General features: G+C 45.9%; 1 pseudogene; it reads right to left on the reverse strand.

Moving 5' to 3' along the window:
* Window positions 1-771: 771 nt before the first annotated feature.
* Window positions 772-25,731, reverse strand: part of LOC142074676 (arylsulfatase B-like) — a 103,716-nt pseudogene continuing 78,756 nt past the window's right edge.

Raw genomic sequence — 25,731 nt, forward strand, 5'->3', positions numbered from 1 at the left:
TTTCTATCTGGTCAGAGCCCAGTGTATACTCTTGCATGGGGCTATTCCACCCCAAGTGCAGGACTTGGCCTTTTTTTAACTTCATGAAGCTTTTGTTCACCCATTTCTTCAGCTTGTCAAGATCCCTCTGCCTGACAGCCCTGCCCTCTAGTTGACCACCACTCTCTACTCCAGTTTGATACATTAACAGTGAACAGGGATTAGGGATTTTGCTGTATTCCGGGAGTTTGGGTTTTTTTACTCTGTGAGATTTCTGTCTGTTCCCTTTTCTGGACAGAGGTGCACTTCAAAAGCAAAATTTATAATGTCAACTGTTGTAATTTTTTTGTATTCTTTACAAATATATAACAGCTTCCAATAGAATTTGTCTTCTGGACAAACATGAAACGAAAAATCAGTTTATTCCACAAGAGAATTCTGGATGTCCCTGATGCCATGATTCATTGCAGCTTTTTAACAAAAGTAATCTCTTTCAGGGAGGGAGGCAACATTTTACCTTCTGCTTTAAAGGCATGTTGTTGACAAAGAATATTCAAACAACAGATTTATAATTTTATCAACATTTCACATACAATTGTTGGGAAGGAGAGAGTGCGAAAGGACTGAAATAAGATTCCCACCACATTTTAAGAGTAAGAAATACTCTTAAATGAGCTCACAATTAGCAATAGTGTAATAAACAAGGTAAGAAATATGTGACTAGGACCCTGAGTCCATAAAACAAACTCTGCTACAGGGATGTTTTGCAGGATACAGTGCTGTGCACTATGCTCAAGGACCCCAAGTCCCAGTTGCTGCTGGATCACAGTGGGGATCCTCATCAGAGTAGAACACGGACACAGAACATTTATAATAATACTGAAGCCGTGAGAGCAATTTTTTCACCACATGAGGATATTTTTCAGACAAATCATTTTTCTCTTCAGGATCACGAACAATATCAAATAGCCAAAGTCTCTTTGTTGGTGGATCAGATGACTGAATCTTTGACTCATTGAACAAAGATGGTGGAGGGAACCAATGACTGCAACCTACAGAAACTGGAACAGACCAAGGGTTAATTCTCAGATACAGAGCAGCAGTGTGGAGAGGTAGAGTTATACTGCAATCTAGGAATTCACTAGGTCCCTTGACAAACCACTGGCCAGTGACTGTTGCTGCATTCCTTAACTCTAGCCCAGCATCAGAGTCTCTCTAGTCCAGGGCTACATATACAAGAGTCCTATTTATATAAAAAAGCTGCACCATGGAGATTCAAACTTCCATGTCACTTAATTTCAAATCAGTTTAATAGACTTTCTTCTTGATAGTTTTTCCACTACTGTGAAAGTCATTTGTATACAAAATATTTGCAAAATGAAAGAATATGTTGTCTGGATTTTAGAAGTGTCCCTTCTAGATTTTTGCATGTGACCAAAACATGAGAAGTTAGCAGAATAAATTAGAGAAATGATAATAAACAGAATAAAACTGTGTTTGGGGCATGGGGGAGATATGACACATTGTACAAAAAGGATTTACTTCATTACCTGGATATCCAGTTAGTAACTTCCATTTTCCATGTCGGATTGCTGCATGCATGGATATATTGAAAAGTGTATCATCCCATGGAAAAGAATTGTTCTGTGGTAAAGATGTCCTATTGTCAATGTCAAGACCTTAATGGAACAGTAAACTATGTTAAGTACCTTGCATATACATAAAGTCATTTTTAGAACTCTGTTGGGAAAAAAAGCAGTATCATCCATTTATTTTTGTGTGTTGGATAAAGAATTTGTTATATATATGTGCAAAGATCTGTGCTACAATTCACTGGATGTATTTAAGTCTTAGAACTTGAACTGCACCCCAAAAAGTGATATGGTTACCAGTGGAGAAAGTCATGCCTGAGTCTGGATAACTGGACTCATCTCGTATACAGATATCATATATGTATCTCATAGACCTATATTAAGAATGCTCATGATTGTAATTGCTAAATTTGCTCATACAAGTGCCTGTATCTTTTGCCAGTTAGGAATATAGGATTGAAAGATATCCTGAATCAGTGCTACTACTGTTAATTCTCTTAGATCACTCCAGGGAGCAAGTCCTAGGTCCTGACATGTATCCACATGCAGAGAGCTGACTCTCTCTGGAATGAGCTGGCTACATTCACACAGATCCACATCTGGCCAGCAAGGTACTTCTATGGCATGACACAGAGTGTGACGCATGTCCTCACAGTGTCTTTCATAGAAAGAGTCACATATGACATGGCCCCATATCCAGATACTGCAGCAAACACTCAAGTGTCAACCATGTGCAAATTCGCTCTCAAAAGGAGTCTTGAAGCTCTTTGATGATCAGGAGACCAGTTCTTTATTGAAACCAGGAGGGAGTCAGAAAGACACTCCAGGAGCATCCAAACCTGCAACCATCTTGCATATCAGTTTTCATAAACAAGACAGTACTTTAAGAAATAAAATCTAAGGGTTTTATATATTAACTGTATCAGCTGATACCTGTTTACCAAAAATCTACCAAAAGGCAACTCTATAATCAGACTAGAAACAAGACATCAGGAGGTAGAGAGAAACCAATGCTGATTTTCTAGTATCTTTCAAGAGATGATTTTCAATCAGCTTAGGGAATTTGAAGGACTCAGCTGACAGATTTTTGCCACCGAAACGAAAAAGACAATCCATGAGATGTACAATGATCATGTGTGATCCAATATTAGAAGCAGTACTAGAGGTTTCTAAAAAGAGTAAATTCTGTACATCACAGTGGGGCAAATATACATCAGATAGAAGAGAGCAAAAGAAAGTTTGGAAAGGAAATGCTGGGACACAATTTCTCTATTTTTTTATGAAGGTCCTGCTAAGTTTCTTTTTTATTACTGGGCTTCATACTTTGAATCAGTTTTTCTTTAATAAGCACTTTTTGTGCATACCGAAGTTCTCTTTTTACATCAGACTTGTATAATGTTCCCAGATAAATAAGGCTATAAAAGGGGACTACTTGTTTAGAATATGCATACACAGATTGGGGAGGGCTCAGCTCATCTTAGATCATGAAGCACCGAAGCTGATGGTAAAAAAAAAAAAACCCACCCTATAAAAACAAGGAAAAATTCATAAAAATCCCCAGAAGAATCTCTTCTGGAAGATAAATCCATACACAGCCATGTGATGTCTGTAGCAGATACAAAAGAGTTTAAAATAATATTGCTTACTTTTCAACATCGTTATGTTATGTATTATTCTGTCATACTGTTTGCTACTGGGAATACTCATCTTTGCCATTTACTTTCTTAAAGAGCACAATTAAAGACATTCAGCAGATCAAAAAACACAGCCATGTTTTTTAAACATTACATCTCAAAATGACAATATTAAGGGTTGGTCTAAAGGAAAAATTATGAGAGTCTGCATTTCCGATTTCAAGGTTTAACATGCAGAATATGCTTCTGGTTGCTGAGCTATGGTATGTGAAGCTATAGCATTACACAAGATAAATTATTTAAAATACTTCAAATAAACAATATGAAAGACTGTATTTTTAGACATACTTTGCAAAATATCCTTAGAATGCCATACATGAGACTTATAATAAGATTCAAGAAGATAAACCAACTAAAAAAAAATGTTATTTGGTCCAGGTAACAAAACCAAACAACTCCAAAACTAAGAAATGCTTTTACCAGAGCTTGTAGTTGAAATTGTTTGGTAGAATATTATCTTTCAGCAAAATTTATTGAAGAGAAAAAGATAAATGCACTCAAGTTGAGCTATTATAAACAGAACTCTGTCAGTTATGTTAACTCACCCATTGCAAGCACTTGTGCCAAAGAAATGTACTGTCTATTATTCAGCCAAGTACATTGCTTCACAGGCAGTACAGGTCAACTTTTATCAGACATACCAGCCATGGAAAACAGACTGATGCTTGTTTGAAAGCGCTCTATATGGGATATTTATAGGATTGACAGTTTATTACATTATATAAGCACTAGATACAGTACTAAGATAAATAAAAACATTACTTGATATGAGTTCTCTTCTTCTCATCATATGACTTTCACCTTAAGCTAGAATATTCCTCCCCTTGCATTTACCTGACTTTCTCCTTCTCTTCAGCACAGCTAAGTTTCTACCTCTGTCTTCATTCTTCAGCTTCTGCTATGGCAGATGAAATGCAAAATGCCTGGGCAGTCTTCACCGCCACCATATGAATTTTACGGGGATCCCTTTTCCAATTTGGCAGACTAAAAAAGTCACATTCTTTTTGTTTCCTTTGAAAGATAAAACGTTCATTCCCTAAGCATCTAAGCAGTTTTTCTCTACATATGCTCTAGATTGTTTTGGTTGGGGTTTTTTTCTTGGGTTTTTTTTTCCCCAGCATGGTTGACAAGGCAGTAACAACAGCCCCATGGACTAATTCAGCAGTCAGAGGATGAATGCCTTTATGGATCTGTGTAATCAAGTCTGCCTTCACATGCCCACATACTCTCTTTATAGACTCATATATCAAAAATGCAATGTTTTTGCTTGTGCAAAGAGACTAGACATTTTATTTTTCTGCAGTTTGATCACTGTCATGGTTTAACCCCAGCCAGCAACTAAGCACCACACAGCCGCTCGCTCACTCCCCACCCCAGCAGGATGGGGGAAGAGAAATGGAAAGGTAAAAGTGAGAAAACTCATGGGTTGAGATAAGAACACTTTAATAACTGAAATAAAATAATAATAATAGTAGTACTAGTAATAATAATAAATTGAAATGAAAAGGAAAATAACAAAGAGAGAGAAATAAAACCCAAGAAAGACAAGTGATGCAAATGAAAACAATTGCTTACCACCAACCGACTGATGCCCAGCCAGTCCCTGAGTAGCGGCCCCCCCACCAACCTTCCCCCTAGTTTTATTACTGAGCATGACATCATATGGTATGGAATATCCCTTTGGTCAGTTGGGGTCAGCTGTCCCAGCTGTGTCCCCTCCCAATTTCTTGTGCACCCCCAGCCTACTCGCTGGCAGGGAGGTATGAGGAGCAGAAAAGGCCTTGACTCTGTGTAAGTACTGCTCAGCAGTAACGAAAACATCCCTGTATTATCAACACTGTTTCCAGCACAAATCCAAAACATAGCCCCATACTAGCTACTATGAAGAAAATTAACTCTATCCCAGCCCAAACCAGGACAGTATCCACCCCTTATTCCATACCATTTACATCATGCTCAGGTCCCACACTGTCCAATACATCCTCATTACCCACCACGACCATTCCCATCCTTTGATACAATACACAGATATCATTCCCTTAGTATATGGACCACCCCTGTGAAATGTCCATAAAATGTCCACAAAATGTCCACAAATGTCCACAAAATGTCCATTGAGTTCATTTAGTCCATGACTTTGGGCTCCATATGTTATGGTGGTCACTCAGGACAGGAGGGGTGGTGTGTTGCGTCGAGTTATTTGGCACCAAAGCCAGCTCAGGTTGGGTCACTGCTGCACTTGCGCTGCTTCTTGTAAAGTTTGTCCTCCATTGGTTCAGGTGGTTCCTGCTACAGTAATTCCTATAACATGCAACTCAAATCATGAGATACAACAATTTAAAGGTATTTCCATTACAGTCTCCACCCCTGGACCCTTTGGGCCAGGTTATAGGGTTTAACATTGCAATGAACTCCTCCCCTTGCTCCTAGCCTGGCTAGCAACAAGGTGTTTCTGCTATAGCAATTCCCATAAAATACAGCTCAAATCATGGATTATTTTCACCCAGGGTTAAATCACCTTGAGGTAAACATTGGAATCCCCCATACTTCTGCATTACCCACCAAGTGCACCCAGGTCCTTGAGCAAAAACAATCCCACGGATGGGTTTTCCCTTGCCAGAGGCAGGAGTAACCCAGACTGTTTTTCCCAACAAGTTCATTATATGTACTACAGGAATTTTATCTCCTTCTGCAGTGCGCAGGGGATTTGATTGGGCAGGGCCACGTCGACTGGCAGATCCTCTAGTGTTAACTAGCCAAGTGGCTTCTGCTAAATGTGTATCCCAATGCTTGAACGTCTCACCACCCACTGCTCTCAGCCTAGTTTTTAACAGTCCATTGTATCGTTCGATTTTCCCAGAGGCTGGTGCATGATAGGGGATGTGATAGACCCACGCAAAGCCATGCTCTTTGGCCCAGGTGTCTATGAGGGTGTTTCGGAAATGAGTCCCGTTGTCTGACTCAATTCTTTCTGGGGTGCCATGTCGCCATAGGACTTGCTTTTCAAGGCCCAGGATGGTGTTCCGGGCAGTGGCATGGGGCACAGGGTGTGTTTCAAACTATCGGGTGGTTGCTTCCACCATTGTAAGCACATGGTGCTTGCCTTGGTGGGTTTGTGGGAGTGTGATATAATCAATCTGCCAGGACTCCCCATATTTAAATTTCAGCCATCATCCTCCATACCAAAAAGGCTTTCGCCTCTTAGCTTGTTTGATTATGGTGCACATTCAACATTCATGGATAACCTGTGCAATGGTATCAATAGTCAAGCCCACCCCTCGATCACGAGCCCATCTGTATGTTGCATCCCTTCCTAGATATCCTGATATGTCATGGGTCCACCGAGCTATAAATAATTCACCCTTATTTTGCCAGACCAGACCTACCTGAGCCACTTCAATCTTAGCAGCCTGGTCCACCTGCTGGTTGTTTTGGTGTTCTTCAGTGGCCCGACTCTTGGGTATGTGAGCATCTACGTGACGTACTTTTACAACCAGGTTCTCTACCCGGGCAGCGATATCTTGCCAAAATGCGGCAGCCCAGATGGGTTTACCTCTGTGCTGCCAGTTGTTCTGCTTCCATTGCTGCAACCACCCCCACAGGGCATTTGCCACCATCCATGAGTCAGTATAGAGATAAAGTATTGGCCATTTTTCTCGTTCAGCAATGTCCAAGGCCAGCTGGATGGCTTTCACCTCTGCAAACTGGCTCAACTCAACTTCTCCTTCAGCAGTTTCTGCAACTTGTCGTATAGGACTCCATACAGCAGCCTTCTACCTCCGATGATTTTTTTTTGAAATTGTTCTTCTTCCTGGTCACTTGATGGAGAGGGCTTACAATCAGACTGTAATTTGGAATATGCATTCTCCAAAAACCCACAACGCCTAAGAAAGCTTGTGTTTCCTTTTTGCTAGTTGGTGGGGACATGGCTGTTATTTTGTTGATCACATCCATTGGGATCTGACGACGTCCATCTTGCCATTTTATTCCTAAAGACTGGATCTCCTGTGCAGGTCCCTTGACCTTACTTTGTTTTATGGCAATGCCGGCCTTCAGAAGGATATGGACTATTCTCTCCCCTTTCTCAAAAACTTCTTCTGCTGTGCTGCCCCATACAATGATGTCATCAATGTATTGCAGGTGTTCCGGAGCCTCACCCTGTTCCAGTGTGGTGTGGATCAGTCCATGGCAAATGGTAGGGCTGTGTTTCCACCCCTGGGGCAGTCGGTTCCAGGTGTACTGGACGCCCCTCCAAGTGAAAGCAAACTGTGGCCTGCACTCTGCCGCCAAAGGGATTGAGAAAAACGCATTAGCGATATCAATTGTGGCATACCACTTGGCTGCCTTTGACTCTAATTTGTATTGAAGTTCTAGCACTAGCCATATGGGACTGTTAAAGGGTGAGCGAGTCTTGCTGATCACTCCTTGGCTCTCCAGTCGACGAACCAGCTTATGGATGGGAATCAGAGTCTCGGTTGGTGCGATATTGCCGCCGGTGCACCGTTGTGGTAGCGATTGGTACCTGCTGTACTTCAACCCCCAGCAACCCCAAAACAGAAGGGTCCTCCGAGAGACCAGGCAAGGTGGACAGCTGTTTAATTTCCTCCGTCTCTAGGGCAGCTATACCAAAAGCCCACCGGTACCCTTTTGGGTCCTTGAAATACCCTCTCCTGAGGTAGTCTATGCCAAGGATGCACGGAGCCTCTGGGCCAGTCACAATGGGGTGCTTCTGCCACTCATTCCCGGTTAGGCTCACTTCGACCTCCAATACAGTTAACTCTTGGGATCCCCCTGTCACTCCAGAAATACAGATGGGTTCTGCCCCTTTACAGCTTGATGGCATCAGGGTACACTGTGCACCGGTGTCTACGAGAGCCTTATACTCCTGTGGCTCTGATGTGCCAGGCCATCGAATCCACAGTCCAGTAAACCCAGTTGTCCCTTTCCTCCACCTAGCCAGAGGCAGGGCCCCTCTAGTCCTGGTCATAGTATTTATTTCTCACTTCTTGTAAATGCGAAACAAAAGTCCCTTCATTAAGATCAGAAATGGGATCAGCCCTTCTACTCTGTCTGGGTGTCGTGTTTAACCCCAGCCAGCAAAAATAAACGCCACGCAGCCGCTCGATCACCCCCCCCCCGGTGGGATGGGGGAGATACTCGGGAGGGCACAAGTAGGAAAGCTCCCGGGCTGAGATAAAAACAGTTTAATAATTGAAATAAAACTAAGTAGAACAGTAATAATAACAATGAGAACAACAACAATAACAGAATACACAAAGCAGGCATTGCACAACACAACCGCTCAACGACTGCCGACCGCGTGTCACGAATGGGGGGCGAGCCCCCACACACACCTGGTTTTTATACTGAGCATGATGTCACATGGTATAGAATACCCCATTGGCCAGCTATGTCCACCACCCCGGCTGTGCTCCCCCTCCCGGTGCAAGCATCACCCAGCAACAGCCAAAGCATCAATGGGCCATCAACGCTCCTTTCACACCGAACCCAAAACACAGCACACCCCCCAAGCTACTGGGAAGAAAGTTAACCCTGTCCCACCTGGAACCAGGACAATATCCACCCCTTATTCTGTACCATCTACATCATGCCCAGGTCTCACATTTTCCCATACATTCCAATTAGTCACTGCTACTTTTCCCTGCCTTTTGATATATACACACACAGAGATATCATTCCCTTAGTCCATGGGCCATCCCTCTAAAACATCCGTTGAGTTCACTTAGTCCATGACTTCGGGTTCCATCTGTCATAACAGTCTTGCAGGGCAGGAGAGATGGTGTGTGGTGTTGGGCTCTTGCATGCGGAGGCCACTTCTGGGCGCTCGTCTGGTTCTATCATTGTTGCACCTTGCTCAGTTTCATCGGAGTTCATCCTACATTAATCTGGGTGATTCTTACTGTAATACTGTTAATATGGCATGTGGTGACCATAGAAGTGATGACATAGAGTACTATGTAATAACTAACATCGTACAATTTAGTTCATTAGCTATTTTCACCCAAAATTAAATCCCCTTGAGGTAGAATCATAGAATCATAGAATCATAGAATCATACAGGTTGGAAAAGACCTCTAAGATCATCATGTCCAACCGTCAACCCAACACCACCATGCCCACTACACCATGTCCCTAAGGGCCTCATCTACACGTCTTTTAAATACCTCCAGGGATGGTGACTCCACCACTTCCCTGGGCAGCCTGTTCCAAGGCCTGACCACTCTTTCAGTAAAGAAATTTCTCCTAATGTTCAATCTAAACCTCCCTTGGCGCAACTTGAGGCCATTTCCTCTTGTCCTATCGCTAGTTACTTGGCAGAAGAGACCAACACCCACCTCGCTACAACCTCCTTCCAGGTAGTTGTAGAGCGCGATGAGGTCTCCCCTCAGCCTCCTCTTCTCCAGGCTAAACAACCCCAGTTCCCTCAGCCGCTCCTCATAAGACTTGTGCTCCAGGCCCTTCACCAGCTTCATTGCCCTCCTCTGGACGCGCTCCAGCACCTCCATGTCCTTCTTATAGTGAGGGGCCCAAAACTGAACACAGTATTCGAGGTGCGGCCTCACCAGTGCCGAGTACAGGGGCACGATCACCTCCCTGCTCCTGCTGGCCACACTATTTCTGATACAGGCCAGGATGCTGTTGGCCTTCTTGGCCACCTGAGCACACTGCCGGCTCATGTTCAGCCGGCTGTCAACCAGTACCCCCAGGTCCTTTTCCTCTGGGCAGCTTTCCAGCCACTCTTCACCAAGCCTGTAGCGTTGCCTGGGGTTGTTGTGGCCGAAGTGCAGGACCCGGCACTTGGCCTTGTTGAATCTCATACACCGGAGGTACACACCGGACTTCCCCATCCTTTCTCATCACCCACCAAGTGCACCCAGGTCCCTGGGCAAAAGCAACCACACGGATGGGTTTTCCCTTGCCAGAGGCAGGAGTAACCCAGACTGTCTTCCACAGCATATTTCTTATGTGCACGACAGGGACTTTATCCCCCTCTACAGTACGTAAGGGTTTGGATTGGGCAGGGCCAGCTCGAGTGACAGATCCCCTAGTGTTCACTAACCAGGTGGCCTTTGCTAAATTTGGGTCCCAATGCTTGAATGTCCCACCGCCCATTGCCCTCAGTGTTGTCTTTAACAGCCCATTGTATCGTTCAGTTTTCCCAGAGGCTGGTGCATGGTAGGGGATGTGATAGACCCACTCAATGCCATGCTCTTTGGCCCAGGTGTCTATGAGGGTGTTTCGGAAGTGAGTCCCATTGTCTGACTCAGTTCTTTCTGGGGTGCCATGTCGCCATAGGACTTGCTTTTCAAGGCCCAGGATGGTGTTCCGGGCAGTGGCATGGGGCACAGGATATGTTTCCAGCCATCCTGTGGTTACATCTACCATGGTGAGCACATAGCGCTTGCCTTGTCGCTTTTGTGGGAGCGTGATATAATCAATCTGCCAAGCTTCCCCATATTTATACTTCAACCATCGTCCTCCATACCAAAGAGGCTTTACTCGCTTGGCTTGCTTGATTGCAGCGCATGTTTCACATTCGTGGATAACTTGTGCAATAGAGTCCATGGTCAAGTCCACCCCTCGATCACGAGCCCATCTATATGCTGCATCTCTCCCTTGGTGGCCTGAGGTGTCATGGGCCCACCGAGCTATAAATAATTCACCCTTATGTTGCCAGTCCAGATCTACCTGAGCTACTTCGATCTTGGCAGCCTGGTCCACCTGCTGGTTGTTTTGGTGTTCTTCAGTGGCCCGACTCTTGGGTACGTGGGCATCTACGTGACGTACTTTTACAGTCAGGTTCTCTACCCGGGCAGCAATATCTTGCCACAATGCGGCAGCCCAGATGGGTTTACCTCTGCGCTGCCAGTTGTTCTGCTTCCACTGCTGCAACCACCCCCACAGGGCATTTGCCACCATCCATGAGTCAGTATAGAGATAAAGTACTGGCCATTTTTCTCGTTCAGCAATGTCCAAGGCCAGCTGGATGGCTTTCACCTCTGCAAACTGGCTCGATTCACCTTCTCCTTCAGCAATTTCTGCAACTTGGCGTATAGGACTCCATACCACAGCCTTCCATCTCCAATGTTTTCCCACAAGGCGACAGGACCCATCAGTGAACAGGGGATATTGCTTCTCGTTTTTTGGTAGTTTGTTATATGGTGGGGCCTCTTCAGCACGCATCACCTCCTCCTCTGGGGATATTCCAAAATCTTTGCCTTCTGGCCAGTTCGTGATCACCTCCAACATTCCTGGGCGAGTGGGGTTTCCTATTCGGGCCCGTTGTGTGATCAGTGCGACCCACTTACTCCACGTAGCATCGGTTGCATGATGTGTAGAGGGGACGGTCCCTTTGAACATCCAGCCCAGCACCGGCAGTCGGGGCGCCAGGAGGAGCTGTGCTTCAGTACCAACCACTTCCGAAGCAGCTCGAACCCCTTCATATGCTGCCAATATCTCCTTCTCAGTTGGAGTGTAGCGGGCCTCAGATCCTCTGTATCCCCGACTCCAGAACCCTAAGGGTCGACCTCGAGTCTCCCCTGGTGCTTTCTGCCAGAGGCTCCAGGTAGGACCTTTCTCCCCGGCTGCGGTGTAGAGCACATTCTTCACATCTTGTCCTGCCCGGACTGGCCCAAGGGCTACTGCACGAACTATCTCCTGTTTAATTTGTTCAAAGGCTTGTTGTTGCTCAGGGCCCCATCTGAAGTCGTTCTTCTTCCTGGTCACTTGATAGAGAGGGCTTACGATCTGACTGTAATTTGGAATATGCATTCTCCAAAAACCCACAATGCCTAAGAAAGCTTGCGTTTCCTTTTTGTTAGTTGGTGGGGACATGGCTGTTATTTTATTGATCACATCTGTTGGGATCTGACTATGTCCATCATGCCATTTCATTCCTAAAAACGGAATCTCCTGTGCAGGTCCCTTGACCTTACTTCGTTTTATGGCAAAGCCGGCCTTCAGAAGGATTTGTACTGTTCTCTCCCCTTTCTCGAAAACTTCCTCTGCTGTGTTGCCCCATACGATGATGTCATCAATGTATTGCAGGTGTTCTGGAGCCTCACCCTGTTCCAGTGCAGTGTGGATCAGTCCATGGCAAATGGTAGGGCTGTGTTTCCACCCCTGGGGCAGTCGGTTCCAGGTGTACTGGACGTCCCTCCAAGTGAAAGCAAACTGTGGCCTGCACTCTGCCGCCAAAGGGATGGAGAAGAACGCATTAGCGATATCAATGGTGGCGTACCACTTGGCTGCCTTTGACTCCAGTTCGTATTGAAGTTCCAGCATGTCCGGCACGGCAGCACTCAGTGGCGGCGTGACTTCGTTCAGGCCACGGTAGTCTACTGTTAGCCTCCACTCTCCATTGGACTTTCGCACTGGCCATATGGGACTGTTGAAGGGTGAGCGAGTGTTACTGATCACTCCTTGGCTCTCCAGTCGACGAATCAGCTCATGGATGGGGATCAGGGAGTCTCGGTTGGTGCGATATTGCCGCCGGTGCACTGTTGTGGTAGCAATTGGTACCTGTTGTTCTTTGACCTTCAACAACCCAACAACAGAAGGATCCTCCGAGAGACCGGGCAAGGTGGACAGCTGTTTAATTTCCTCCGTCTCCAGGGCAGCTATACCAAAAGCCCACCGGTACCCTTTTGGGTCCTTGAAATACCCTCTCCTGAGGTAGTCTATGCCAAGGATGCACGGAGCCTCTGGGCCAGTCACAATGGGGTGCTTCTGCCACTCATTCCCGGTTAGACTTCCTTCGGCCTCCAACACAGTTAACTCTTGGGATCCCCCTGTCACTCCAGAAATACAAATAGGTTCTGCCCCTTTATAGCCTGATGGCATCAGGGTACACTGTGCACCGGTGTCTACGAGAGCCTTATACTCCTGTGGGTCTGATGTGCCAGGCCTTCGAATCCACACAGTCCAGTAAACCCGGTTGTCCCTTTCCTCCACCTGGCTGGAGGCAGGGCCCCTCTAGTCCTGGTCATCATATTCATTATCCACTTCTTGTAAGTATGAGTCAGAAGTCCCTTTGTTAAGGTCGGAAGTGGAATCAGCCCTTCTACTCTGTCTGGGGAACTCACTGGAGACTGGAGCAGCAGTTTTCCTGGAAGAACCCCCTTTTGTGGTTGTTTTCCCTTGCAACTCATGTACCCGTGCCTGTAGGACTGAGGTAGGTTTTCCATCCCACTTCCTCATGTCCTCTCCGTGGTCACGCAGGTAAAACCACAGGGTGCCCCGGGGTGTGTACCCACGATGTCTCCTCTCTTGAGCAGAGGGACGCTTGCTCCTAATGGCTGAGACACTGGCCCGTGCAGGGGGGGAGCAGGACATATCCTCTTTGAGTTGCTGGACCTCCTGAGACAGTTTCTCCACAGCAGAGACACAGGCTCGTAGGGAGGAAGAGAGACTTTCTTCATATTGCCGGAGTTGGCCAGCCAGTTCATCCACTGTTTGCTCCTCTCCATCTCTCCAGGTCATTATTGCCAATGAGTTTGCATGTGACGCTGGTGCGCTCCGTACAAACTTCCGCCACATGGGTCGGGTGCATTTGACTTCATCTGGGTCTTTGGATAACTGCTCGTTGTTCAGGTCATCATAAATCACTTCCAGCACGGCTAATTCTCTCAGGTACTGGATACCTCTCTCCATGGTGGTCCACTTGCCTGGGTGGCATATAACATCTTCCTTGAAGGGATACCTTTCCTTCACACCTGACAGGAGTCGCCTCCAGAGGCTGAGGACTTGTGCCCCTTGTCCAATTGCTTTGTCAATGCCCCCTTCCCTAGAAAGGTATCCCAGCTGCTTGGCTTCCCTACCCTCTAATTCCAGGCTACTGGCCCCATTATCCCAGCATCGGAGCAGCCAGGTGACAATGTGCTCAATGTGCTGAAGTCTTTTCGCATATCTCGCAGCTCACCCAGAGATAGGGATCGGGTTGTCACCATCTCATTTACGGGTTCTGCCTCCTCCTCCTCCTGTTCTCGTGATGGCCCTGGTTCATCTTCATCCCTTACTAAACGAGCTGATTTTCTTGTGCATTTTCTTTTTTGTATAGGGGCGACTGATACCGGCATGGGTTGGTTTTCTGTCGCAGGGGGCGGAGTAGCTGCCGTGCCTGTCCTGGGGGGCGAGGGAGCCGCTGTGCTTGCCGTGGGGGGTGGGGTAGCCACAGGGCCTGTTGCTTTGTCATCAGCTGCAGAGACGTGTCCTTCCCCTTGGGGGTTCTGAGTGGTGTTGAACAGGGCTCCGTAGGCGTGGGCCAGGCCCCAGCACATTGCAGTGATTTGTGTCTCCCTAGAATGGCCAGGGTGACAGCATACTTCTTCCAAATATTTTACTAATTTTTCAGGGTTCTGCACTTGTTCAGGGGTAAAGTTCCAGAACACTGGGGGTGCCCATCGCCCTAGGCATTTGCCCATGCTATCCCACTCGCCCTGCCACTCATAACTATCCAGCCTTGGGGCAGATCTCTGGATGACGTTCTTAAATTGCTTACTAACCTTGGATAAAACCGCAACAATATTCCCAAGGAGTACCAATAGATGTATCTTAACTACCCAGGGATGTTCAAGGTACTGACCAGTTATTTTAACAAAGGACATGACATCATAGAGGAAGGTAGCGAGGGTGCCATTCTCTATTTCCTCCATAAAAAATCTCTCAGAGGAAAAGGTATAATTGCTAATGGTCTCCATGAGGTGGAACCTGAAATGCAGAAACGGCTTCATTACGAATCCCAAATACCAAATAACCCCCAATGCCAGCTTTTTAGTAACAAATCTCCCAGGCAAAACATCATTAATCACGGCAGAGCACAACAGACTGCAAAACCCAACTCCAATTTTTAACAGGTACAGTAAAAACAAGAGCATGGTGCAGAACAAATTAATATATTACCAGATATAAATTCCTTAATATGCTCTAAATAATCTGTCGTTATCTCAACCCTTCGTGCCCCACGTTGGGCGCCAAAAAGGACTGTCGTGGTTTAACCCTAGCCAGAAAAAATAAACCCCACGCAGCCGCTCGATCACCCCCCCCCCGGTGGGATGGGGGAGAGAATCGGGAGGGCACAAGTAGGAAAGCTCCCGGGTTGAGATAAAAACAGTTTAATAATTGAAATAAAACTAAGTAGAACAGTAATAATAACAATGAGAACAACAACAATAACAGAATACACAAAGCAGGCAATGCACAACACAACCGCTCACCGACCGCCGACCGCGTGTCATGAACGGGGGGCGTGCCTCCACACACACCTGGTTTTTATACTGAGCATGATGTCACATGGTATAGAATACCCCATTGGCCAGCTCGGTCCACCACCCCGGCTGTGCTCCCCCCTCCCGGTGCAAGCATCACCCAGCAACAGCCAAAGCATCAATGGGCCATCAAGGCTCCTTTCACACCGAACCCAAAACACAGCACACCCCCTAAGCTACTGGGAAGAAAGTTAACCCTGTCCCACCTGGAACCATGACACTGGGGAACTGCTCACTGGAAACTGGAGCAGCAGTTTTCCTGGGAGAACCCCGTTGTGTGATTTTTTTTCCTTGCAACTCACGTACCTATGCCTCTAGGGTCGAGGTAGGTTTTTCCATCCCACAGCCTCATGTCCTCTCCGTGGTCACGCAGGTAAAACCACAGGGTGCCCCGGGGTGTGTACCCACAATATATTCTCTCTTGAGCAGAGGGAGGGACGCTGAGGCCTAATGGCTAAGATACCGGTCCATACAGGTGGGGAGTAGGATATATCCTCTTTGAGTTGCTGTAACTCCCAGGACAGTTTTTTTGGACAGTTTTTCCACAGCAGAGACGCAGGCCCATAGGGAGGAAGAGAGACTTTCTTCGTATTGCTGGAGTTGGCCAGCCAATTCATCCACCGTTTGTTCCTCTTGATCTTTCCAGGTCATTATTGCCAATAAGTTTGCATGCGATGATGGTGCGCTCCATACAAACTTCTGCCACATGGGTCATGTGCATTTGAATTCATCTGGATCTTTGGGTAATTGCTTGTTGTTCAGGTCATCATAAATCACCTCCAGCATGGCTAATTCCCTCAGGTACTGGATACCTCTCTCCATGGTGGTCCACTTGCCTGGGTGGCATATAACATCTTCCTTGAAGGGATACCTTTCCTTCACGCCTGACAGCAGTTGCCTCCAGAGGCTGAGGGCTTGTGTCCCTTGTCCAATCGCTTTGTCAATGCCCCCTTCCCTAGAAAGGGATCCCAGCTGCTTGGCTTCCCTACCCTCTAATTCCAGGCTACTGGCCCCATTATCCCAGCATCGGAGCAGCCAGGTGACAATGTGCTCGCCTGGATGACGACTGAAATCTTTTCGTATATCTCACAGCTCACTCAGGGATAGGGATTGGGTGGTTAACATCTCATTTATGGGTTCTGCCTCTTCTTCCTCCCTGACCAGCGGCTGCCTCTCTTCCTCCTCCTGTTCTCGTGATGGCCCTCCTTCAGAGTAGTCTGCTTCGTCTACTTCTTCCTCCTGCTCCCTCTTAGAAGAATCTTCTTCATCCCTTACTAAATGAGCTGACTTTCGCATCCAATTTTTATTCTTGTGTATAGGGGTGTGGTGGTGCATTTCCTCCCCCCCCTCTCCTAGGCCGCTTGTTGATCTCAGAAATTTCCATGAAACCTCGGCCTTGGTGTACTGAGTCTGACGGTTGAGCGCTCCTTAACTGTGTCAGAAACACTGCATAGCTGAGCTGGGAACATACTCCTACTGCCTGCCCCAGGTGTCCAGTAGAACAACACTGAAACCTTGAGAATTTTTTAGTAATTACCACCTGGGACTGTGGCCAGGATGGAAATTTACGGATGATTAAAGCCAAACATCTTGCAAACCTATAAACAGTGGTCCTAAGTGAGACCCTTTGAGCTCTCCTGGACTGCAGCGGGCTGTGCTCAGCATCTCCCTCTGAGTGGGATGCCTCTCAGATCTCACGACCTTTCAGGTCTGTGATATTCAGAGGACCGTCGGGTCCTGGGCTGAATCCCCTTCGAAACTCCACCCTTTGCCCGTTGAGAGGGAATGCCTAGACATTCGACGTGAATACTTCTTCACTGAAATCGAGGGGAATTTTTAACAGGTATACCTTCTGTATTTTTTTTTTATATATATATTTCTCTGCGTGTGTGAACTGATAGTAAGCATAATCTGTAATTAAGCTGTGATTGTAGTAGACTTACTAACTCACTCTGCAAATATTGAATTAGTTAGTGATTAGGCGTTACTAAAGTTTGTAAATGATTAGTTGATAATTAAGTGTTGCTAAACTGTGAATGAACCCTAGACTGCTGCCAAACACATACAGTCCCTGAGATATAAACCCTTAGATGATTTTCCTTTATATGTTTCATCCGTTTAATAAGTAATAGAGTAAACCTTGCCATCGAACTCTGTTAGGTCGCACCTTTATAAATCTCTGTTAAAATCACTTTCTGCTAATACCTTTGATGGTGATTCTTTAAGCAGCCTCCAAACCACTCATTCGCGACAAGGGGCAACTGATACCGGCACGGGTTGGTTCTCTGGTTCAGCTGCAGTGCCTGTCACTGGGGCTGGAGTAACCACAGTGCCTCTTGGTTTGTTTTCCCTCTCTTCTCCCTGAGGGTGCTGCATAATACTGAGCAGTGTTTGGTAGATACTAGCCAGGGCCCGGCACAGTGCAATAAGTTGTGCCTCTTTGGAATAACAACAACATTTTTTTTTCAAGCATTCTATGACTTCATCAGGATCCTGTAGTTGTTCAGGAGTGAAGTTCCAGACCATCAGGGGTGAGAAGTTCTCTAAGTACCTGTCCATATTCTCCCACATGCCGTGCCACCCATGACCATCCAGGCTTGGGGCAGATCTCTGGGTGATTTTTTTAAATAGTTGTTTAACCCTAAACAAGACCTGAAACACATTCAGGAGACATAGCAATAGGAGCATGCTGGTTTGAACATCCCAAGGATATTTGAAATTCTCGAGAGCTGGTGTAACTAGCATGAATGAGAAAGGGAAGGTGAAGGAGCAGGGGAAAGTGTCCCCACTGTCTCCCCCATAAATTGGTTCTCCAAGGAGAAAAGGTAAAGAGTGTAATTATTAATAGTTTCCGAGAGGTGGTTCCTGAGGTATGGAGATGACAGCAATGATGTGTACAAATACCAGATTAGTCTCACGACCAATAATTTTATCATATCATAAAACAGTGTTACACAGTGCAGCAAAATGTTAACCTTGATCCAGCTCCCAGTGGTGATAAAAAGCACAAGGAACATATACTGCAAGTAAGGTATTACATAACACAACTTTGAGAGCAAGCACGACAACTTTGAGAGAAAATAAATCAACATTGTGACCATCGACTATTAAACCAATATAATGAATGCTTATAACAAATTTGCCTTAACACGCTTTGGTCAGATCTGTCGTTATCTCAACCCGTCGTGCCCCACATTGGGCGCCAAAAAGGACTGTTGTGGTTTAACCCGGCAGGCAGCTAAACACCACCCAGTGGGATGGGGGAGAGAATCGGTAAAAAAAAAAAGTAAAATTCATGGCTTGAGATAAAGACAGTTTAATAGGACAGAGAAGGAACAGAAAATAGTAATAATAATAATAATAATGATGATGATGAAATGAAGCTTCTACCTTTGTTTCTTCATCTGCAAAACAAGGACATTAGAAGTTACCTACCTTTTTCAGTGCATTTCTGTCCTGGTTTCAGCTGGGATAGAGTTAATTTTCTTCCTAGTAGCTGGTATAGTGCTGTATTTTGGATTTAGTATGAGAATAATAATACATAACAGGATCCACATAGAACAAAAGTTTACTTCTTGTACCATATGGCCATCTAGGCCATCTAGGCCAAGAAACTAAGCAACCATGGGGTAAGAGGAAAAATCCTCACGTAGATAAAAAAGCATCTAATAAGATGGGAAACAAATAAAAGTTTTGATTTCACACTGGAGAGGCCACCATTGGTTTCCTTAAGGAATTTGTGCTGGAACCCATATTGTTGAACGTATTCCAAATGACCTGGAAAGGGGACTGAACAGTGAGATTACAAAGTCTGTGGATGATAAATTATTTAAATCTGACTGTAAAGAACAACAGAAGGCCCTTATGAGACTGGGTGAGTGGGCGTTAAAAAAGGCAATGATATTTAACATAGATACAGGTAAAGTGATGCATGTGTGAAATAACAATCCTAAATTCACATATAAAATGATGGCCTGTGCATTATCCATAATTGTCTAAGAGTGAAACCTTGGGATCATGACAGATTGAGCTGACACTTTTTCAGAATTATGTCAGCACTGGTCAAAAAGAAAATTGAATGCAAGGATTTATTAGAAAAGCACTAGTGAAAAAAGAAAAAAGCTCTATGCAACTGGAAAACCGTAGTTCCGGTCTTCCCATCTGTCCTGGTTTCGGCTGGGATAGGATTAAATTTCTTCCTAGTGCTGTGTTTTGGATTTAGTATGAGGAGAATGTTGATAACACACTGATGTTTTCAGTTGTTGCTAAGTGCCCTCCTAGTCCAAGGACAGCTCCCATGCCTACTGACTGAGCTAGGTACACAAGATGGGAGGGAACATAATCAGGACAGCCAGCCCAGCTGGCCAATGGGGTATTCCATACCATGTGACGTCATGCTCAGTATATGAATGGTAGGCGTGTTCCAGGAAGTAGCGATTGCTACTTGGTTATCGGTCAGCGCGGGTGGTGAGCAATTGCATTGTGCATCACTCATTTTGTATGTTCTATCATTATCATTATTATTTTCCCTTTTCTGTTCTATTAAACTGTCTTTATCTCAACCCACGAGTTTTTCTCCCTCTTACCCTTCCGATTCTCTCCCCGTCCCACTGTGTGTGGGGGGAGTGAGTGAGTGGCTGCGTGGTCTTTGGCTGCCTGCCAGGTTAAACCGCGACACCATCTCAAAAAGAATACAGTACAACTGAAAAGGTTCAGAAACCAGTTACAAAGTTGGGTGACATCTGCAATCCCTCGTGAATTAAAATCCTCTGCTAGATGTACACTCTGCTTAATAAAATTCCTATATTCTAGGGTACTCCAGGGACCAGGCTGCTTCCATTCCCTGCAGGTGCACAGGAGGGTTCTTCCCATTGTGGTGGTGCATTCATACCCCCCCTTTTCTTCCCTGGGCCACTTGTTGATCTGGGCCGCTTGTTGATCTCAGAAATTTCCATGAAACCTCGGCCTTGGTGTACTGAATCTGGCAGTTGAGCGCTCCTTGACTGTATCAGAAACTCTGCATAGCTGAGGCTGGGAACATCCTCCTCCTGCCTGGCCCAGGTGTCCAGCAGAACAACACTGAAACCTTGAGAATTCTTTAGTAATTACCACCTGGGACTGTGGCCAGGATGGAAATTTACGGATGACTAAAGCCAACCATCTTGCGAACCTATAAATGGTGGTCCTAAGTGAGGCCCTTTGAGCTCTCCTGGACCGCAGCGGCTGCACCCAGCATCTCCCTCTGAGTGGGACGCCTCTCAGAGCATGCGATCTTTCGGGCCTGCGATATTCGGAGGACCGCTGGGTCCTGGGTGAGTCCCTTTCGAAGCTCAACCCTTCGCCCGTTGAGAGGGAATGCCTAGACATTCGACGTGAATATTTCTTCACTGAAATCGAGGGGAATTTTTAACAGGTACCTTCTGTATATTTTTATATATATATATATATGTTTCTCTGTGTGTGTGAACTAATAGTAAGCATAATCTGTAATTAAGTTGTGATTGTAGTAGACTTACTAACTCACTTTGCAAATATTGAATTAGTTAATGATTAGGCGTTACTAAAGTTTGTTAATGATTAGTTGATAATTAAGTGTTGCTAAATTGTGAATGAAACCTAGACTGTCCCTGAAATATAAACCCTTAGATGATTTTCCTTTATATGTTTCATCCGTGTAATAAGTAATAGAGTGAACCTTGCCATCGAATTCTATTAGGTCGCACCTTTATAAATCTCTATTAAAATCACTTTCTGCTAATTTCTTTGACGATGATTCTTTAAGCGGCCTCTAAACCACTCATTCGCGACATCCATCTTGTGTGATGTTGAGCCAAATGCAATCAAATAATCAAATCCTTAATTGTCGCCTTCGTACGGCGTGGCGACCTGGTTCAGGAACGGCACGGCGACCCCCCTCCCCGGGGCGCTCGGGCCATCAACTCGCAGACACCAATGTGGTGGACGGCAAATGGCGTTTATTGGTAGATAACACGGTGTTATATACCTTGGGTTTACGACGTCATTTCCGCCTGCTTACTTCACACCTAAATGCTACTGGCTATTAGGGGAGGGGGTCCTATCTTTCCGTACAGCGCGATATCTTCCGGCCGCCTGATCCTAACTACCCACATTTCCCCCCTCCCTATGCATAATGAAACTAGCTAAATGTAAAAATCTTAAAAAGATATATATCATAATCTTGGGTAAAAAACGTTGAAATATATACTATAAACTTGAATAGAAAATATAAGGCACGCTAATACAAGGGATAACTAGGGTGTAACAAGGAATAACAGGGCAATTAGAGGTAGAACTAGAGGTAGGTAAAAAATTCTAAGCAAGAATATTCTTAGAGCAATTGCCGGCGTTCTATCATCATGATGTTAACTTGTTCTAGCCGGCTCTTGGCAAACGACACGAGCTTATTCAATATACAGGGTCCGAAGATCAATGCTATTATGATTGTTACTACTGGCCCTACCAGGGTAGATATCAGGGTGGCAAGCCACGGTGAATGGTTAAACCATGATGCGAACCAATTTTGCTGCGCCTCTCGTTCCCTTTTTCGTTTTTCCAGTCCTTCTCGCAATTTGGCCATGGTGTCTCTCACTATTCCAGTGTGGTCGGCATATACACAGCATTCTTCTCTCAGCGCAGCGCATACTCCTCCTTGTTGTAAGAACACTAGGTCTAACCCTCTCCGATTTTGTAGCACTACTTCAGATAGTGATCTAATTGAACTTTCTAACGCACTTATTGATTGTTCGATTCTAGCTAAGTCCTCATCTACTGCCATTCTCAAGGCACTGAATTCTTTATTTTGTTGCACTAAGGATGCTACTCCTGTACCCACTCCCGTGCCTGCCATGATCATTAGAGTGGCTACTGTTAGTGCTGTAAAGAGTTCCCGTTTTGACAGATGGTGTGCTGGGGTAATCTGTGAGTCATAGACAAAGTCTTCGGAATGGTAAAAGATTTTAGGGATTATAGCTACCTGGACACAATATTCCAAGGATTCATCAAATTTGTCCAACGACAAACAGGGTGTAACTCCCATAATAGAACAAACCCACTTGGTATTGTCGGCCGGTATTAACCACTTTGCAGGAGTTTTATCCTGTGTCTCATTAACACATAGTTGTTTTTTGTGGTTTGGGACTTTACCCACACACACGCCGCTTCCTACTACTTCTGCTAATGTAATCCCTTGTTTTTCTATGTCCCATGTGCACTGGGCTGGATTTGAACCATTTACTCGCATGGGCTTGTTATTTACTCCTACAGCCTCGTAAAAGGGTGGCCGTATTCCGTAACACAACCAACAATGCTCCGTAAGATTGGGGTTAGTTTTGTTCAGCAGCTGATAGCTAGCTTGCATCATTTTCCAGAGAGAATGTTGGTCAGAAATTACGGCGGTCTGTGCAGTAAGTCTGGTGGTGTGTACAATATGTTCGGTACTACTTACAGTACTATGTGGCAATGGTGCAGGTATTGTCGGGTCAGGTATTTTTGGGTGAGGAACCGGGTTAGGCTTAATTACTCGGTTGGGGCCTGCTGGCAGTGGATCTTTCGGAACAATCTCCTTTTTTATGAGGATAAAACCACCTCTGTCTGACCCTGATTCTAGATACCTTACTCCCCACATTTTCCCAAGAAGCCAAGCGTCTTCTCGGGGGTTGGTAACATTTAGAAAGAGGAATGAGCAAGCTTGGTGATGCGGTCGTTTTGGCCCTTGTACCGGGGCATGTCCCCGGCGAGCGATTTGCCATTTTGGACGGGTTGCTTCTGCCAGGTGTATGGAACACTTATACGGGCCCCACCGGACTTTCAGGTATTTATCCTTACCGTCACCCGGTATCCAAGTAGGGGCTATGGTCTCACATCCCCAATGACCGCAAAAATATTGATCAGGGTAGTTACAATAACCTTTCCCAGGATTAGAGCTGGGGCACATATAAAATTCTGAGTATTCCCAGCACGGGTTCATCGGGACAAGCTGACACAGAATGGTAGTGAAGCTCGGTGCACTTGATGTAATCTGAGTAGCGATAACGTGCTGATCTTCAACTCGAATGAGGGACCATTTAAATGGACGATGAGGATGGTGTTCTGATGCTGCTTGTCCTATAGTGACGAGCCCTACAATGAAGATTATACATTGTGGGTGTAAACATTGTAGCCTCTGCTTATGGGGGTTGTGTCGCCGTTGTCCGGATTCTGCTGGTGCGGAACTCTCAGGTGTGGGCAGGACGTTTGCTGATTTGTCGTCTTCTCCTGCTACCGGAGCATACGGATTACGAGGGCGTCCGATAATCCGGTTCTGTGGAGAAAAACTCACAATTTTTATTAGTTTTATTCTGGAGGTCTGGTTTGATGGACTTAAGCGGACACCACTTAACTGTTCCATCTCTTTTGACCGCGGCATATCCTCGCCCTGTAAGGACTAGCCTCCACCCTTGTTCCCATTCTCCTAGCTCATTTCTGACTATGACCAACGGGCCTTCTTCTAGTGCCCGAGTGGCCCAATGTTTTTGGGTGGGGCTATTTTTCTCTTCCCCCCTAGGAAATTGATTTAGTGCTAAAAGAGCAGTTGCTAACAGGCGTGCTTGGTCTCCCGGGGGAATGGCGCTGGTGAAACCTTCTGTTTTTGCCAGTACCTCTAATTTAGACTTTAGAGTGTGATTCGCTCGTTCGACTATGGCCTGTCCCGTGCTATTATACGGAATGCCGTGTGTCAGGGTAATACCCCATTTCAAAGCAAATGCCTGAACTGATTTGGAGACAAAATTCGGACCGTTGTCTGTTTTGATCTGCTTAGGAATGCCAAGCCACGCCATAACCGTTAACCAATGTTGGATGGTTGCTTTGGAGTTGGTTCTAAGGTGTTGTGTGGCTACGATCATTCCGCTATATGTATCTACAGTTACTGCTAGCCACGCTCGGGGTTTTAGCAACTGACAGAGCGTGAAATCTGTTTGCCACAATTCGGAGGCTTTGAGACCTCTGGGGTTGACTCCACTGGACCACAGTGGTGTTTTCTGACAGTGGGGACATGTGGCTACTACATGTTTTGCGTCAGTGACCGAGATTCCGCATCTCTTCGCTAGCGCTTTAGCTCCGATGTGGAGAGACTCGTGTAGCTGACGGGCGTTCCTTAGCGTCCACAACCCTTTCGCTGCGGCGTCTGCTTTGTCATTACCGGTTTGGAAAAACCCTTTGATTGGGTCGTGGCTGTTAACGTGGATGACCGATATGGTGCCCTTTCGAGAAAAAAGTGCTTCTTCCAGCATCAGGGCTGTTGTGGATGTTGACAGGCCGGGCCCCGCCATGGCCAAGCAAAGTTTGGCCACGAACATCGAATCGGTCACGATATTGAGATGTTCCTCTGGGAATAGTCCACACGCCAGTACTACGGCCATCGCTTCTAGCTGCTGGGCTGAAAGCGCACAGTCGGTCATTTTAAGGCAGTGCCATTTTTCTCCAGATTGCCATACTGCCGCCGCGGTTGAGGTTGTTGAGGATGCATCTGTAAAGACCGTTGGTCCCTGTTGGGGTCGGTCCATGATCTTCTGTGGGAGGTCGATGTCGACAATGGCTAGCATTTGAGTCCAGGGGGGCTTTGTAGCATACCGGACCTCTCCGCCAAACCCAACAAGAGCTATAGCTAGATACTCTGACATCGCTACTGATTGCTTTGGGAGCTGCTTGCGGAAGGGTAGGTATATCTTGGCGGGTTCGATGCCTAGGTGTCTTAGGGCGAGTTTTCTGCCTTTCATGATGAGATTACCAAGGCACTCGACTCCTGGAGAGAATGCACGTGACGGTTTTCCCAGGACTACCCATTGTATTGGTCGAGCCTTTTCAGGGGGCCCCTGAGCTAATGCCCCTACTCCCCCGCCCTCTGTGAAATGTACATACAGATCAAGCGGTACACCTGGGTTCCACCTGGCGAGCGTGCTCGACGATACCTGTTGGTCGATAAAGTCGAGAGAGTTCATTGCTTCCGTCGTCAGAGCTTTTTGGTCCCAGGGGTTTTTTCCTTTCAGGAGATCGTATAGGGGGGCCATGATTTCAGGAGGGATCAGGACAATGTTACGGAGCCACTGCAAGGATCCCACCAATTGCTGCATATCATGGAGTGTTTTGATGTTCCGACGGATTTTTATTTGGGGGGGGGTT

Source organism: Calonectris borealis, chromosome W, assembly GCF_964195595.1.
Source record: "Calonectris borealis chromosome W, bCalBor7.hap1.2, whole genome shotgun sequence".
Lineage (NCBI taxonomy): Eukaryota > Metazoa > Chordata > Aves > Procellariiformes > Procellariidae > Calonectris > Calonectris borealis.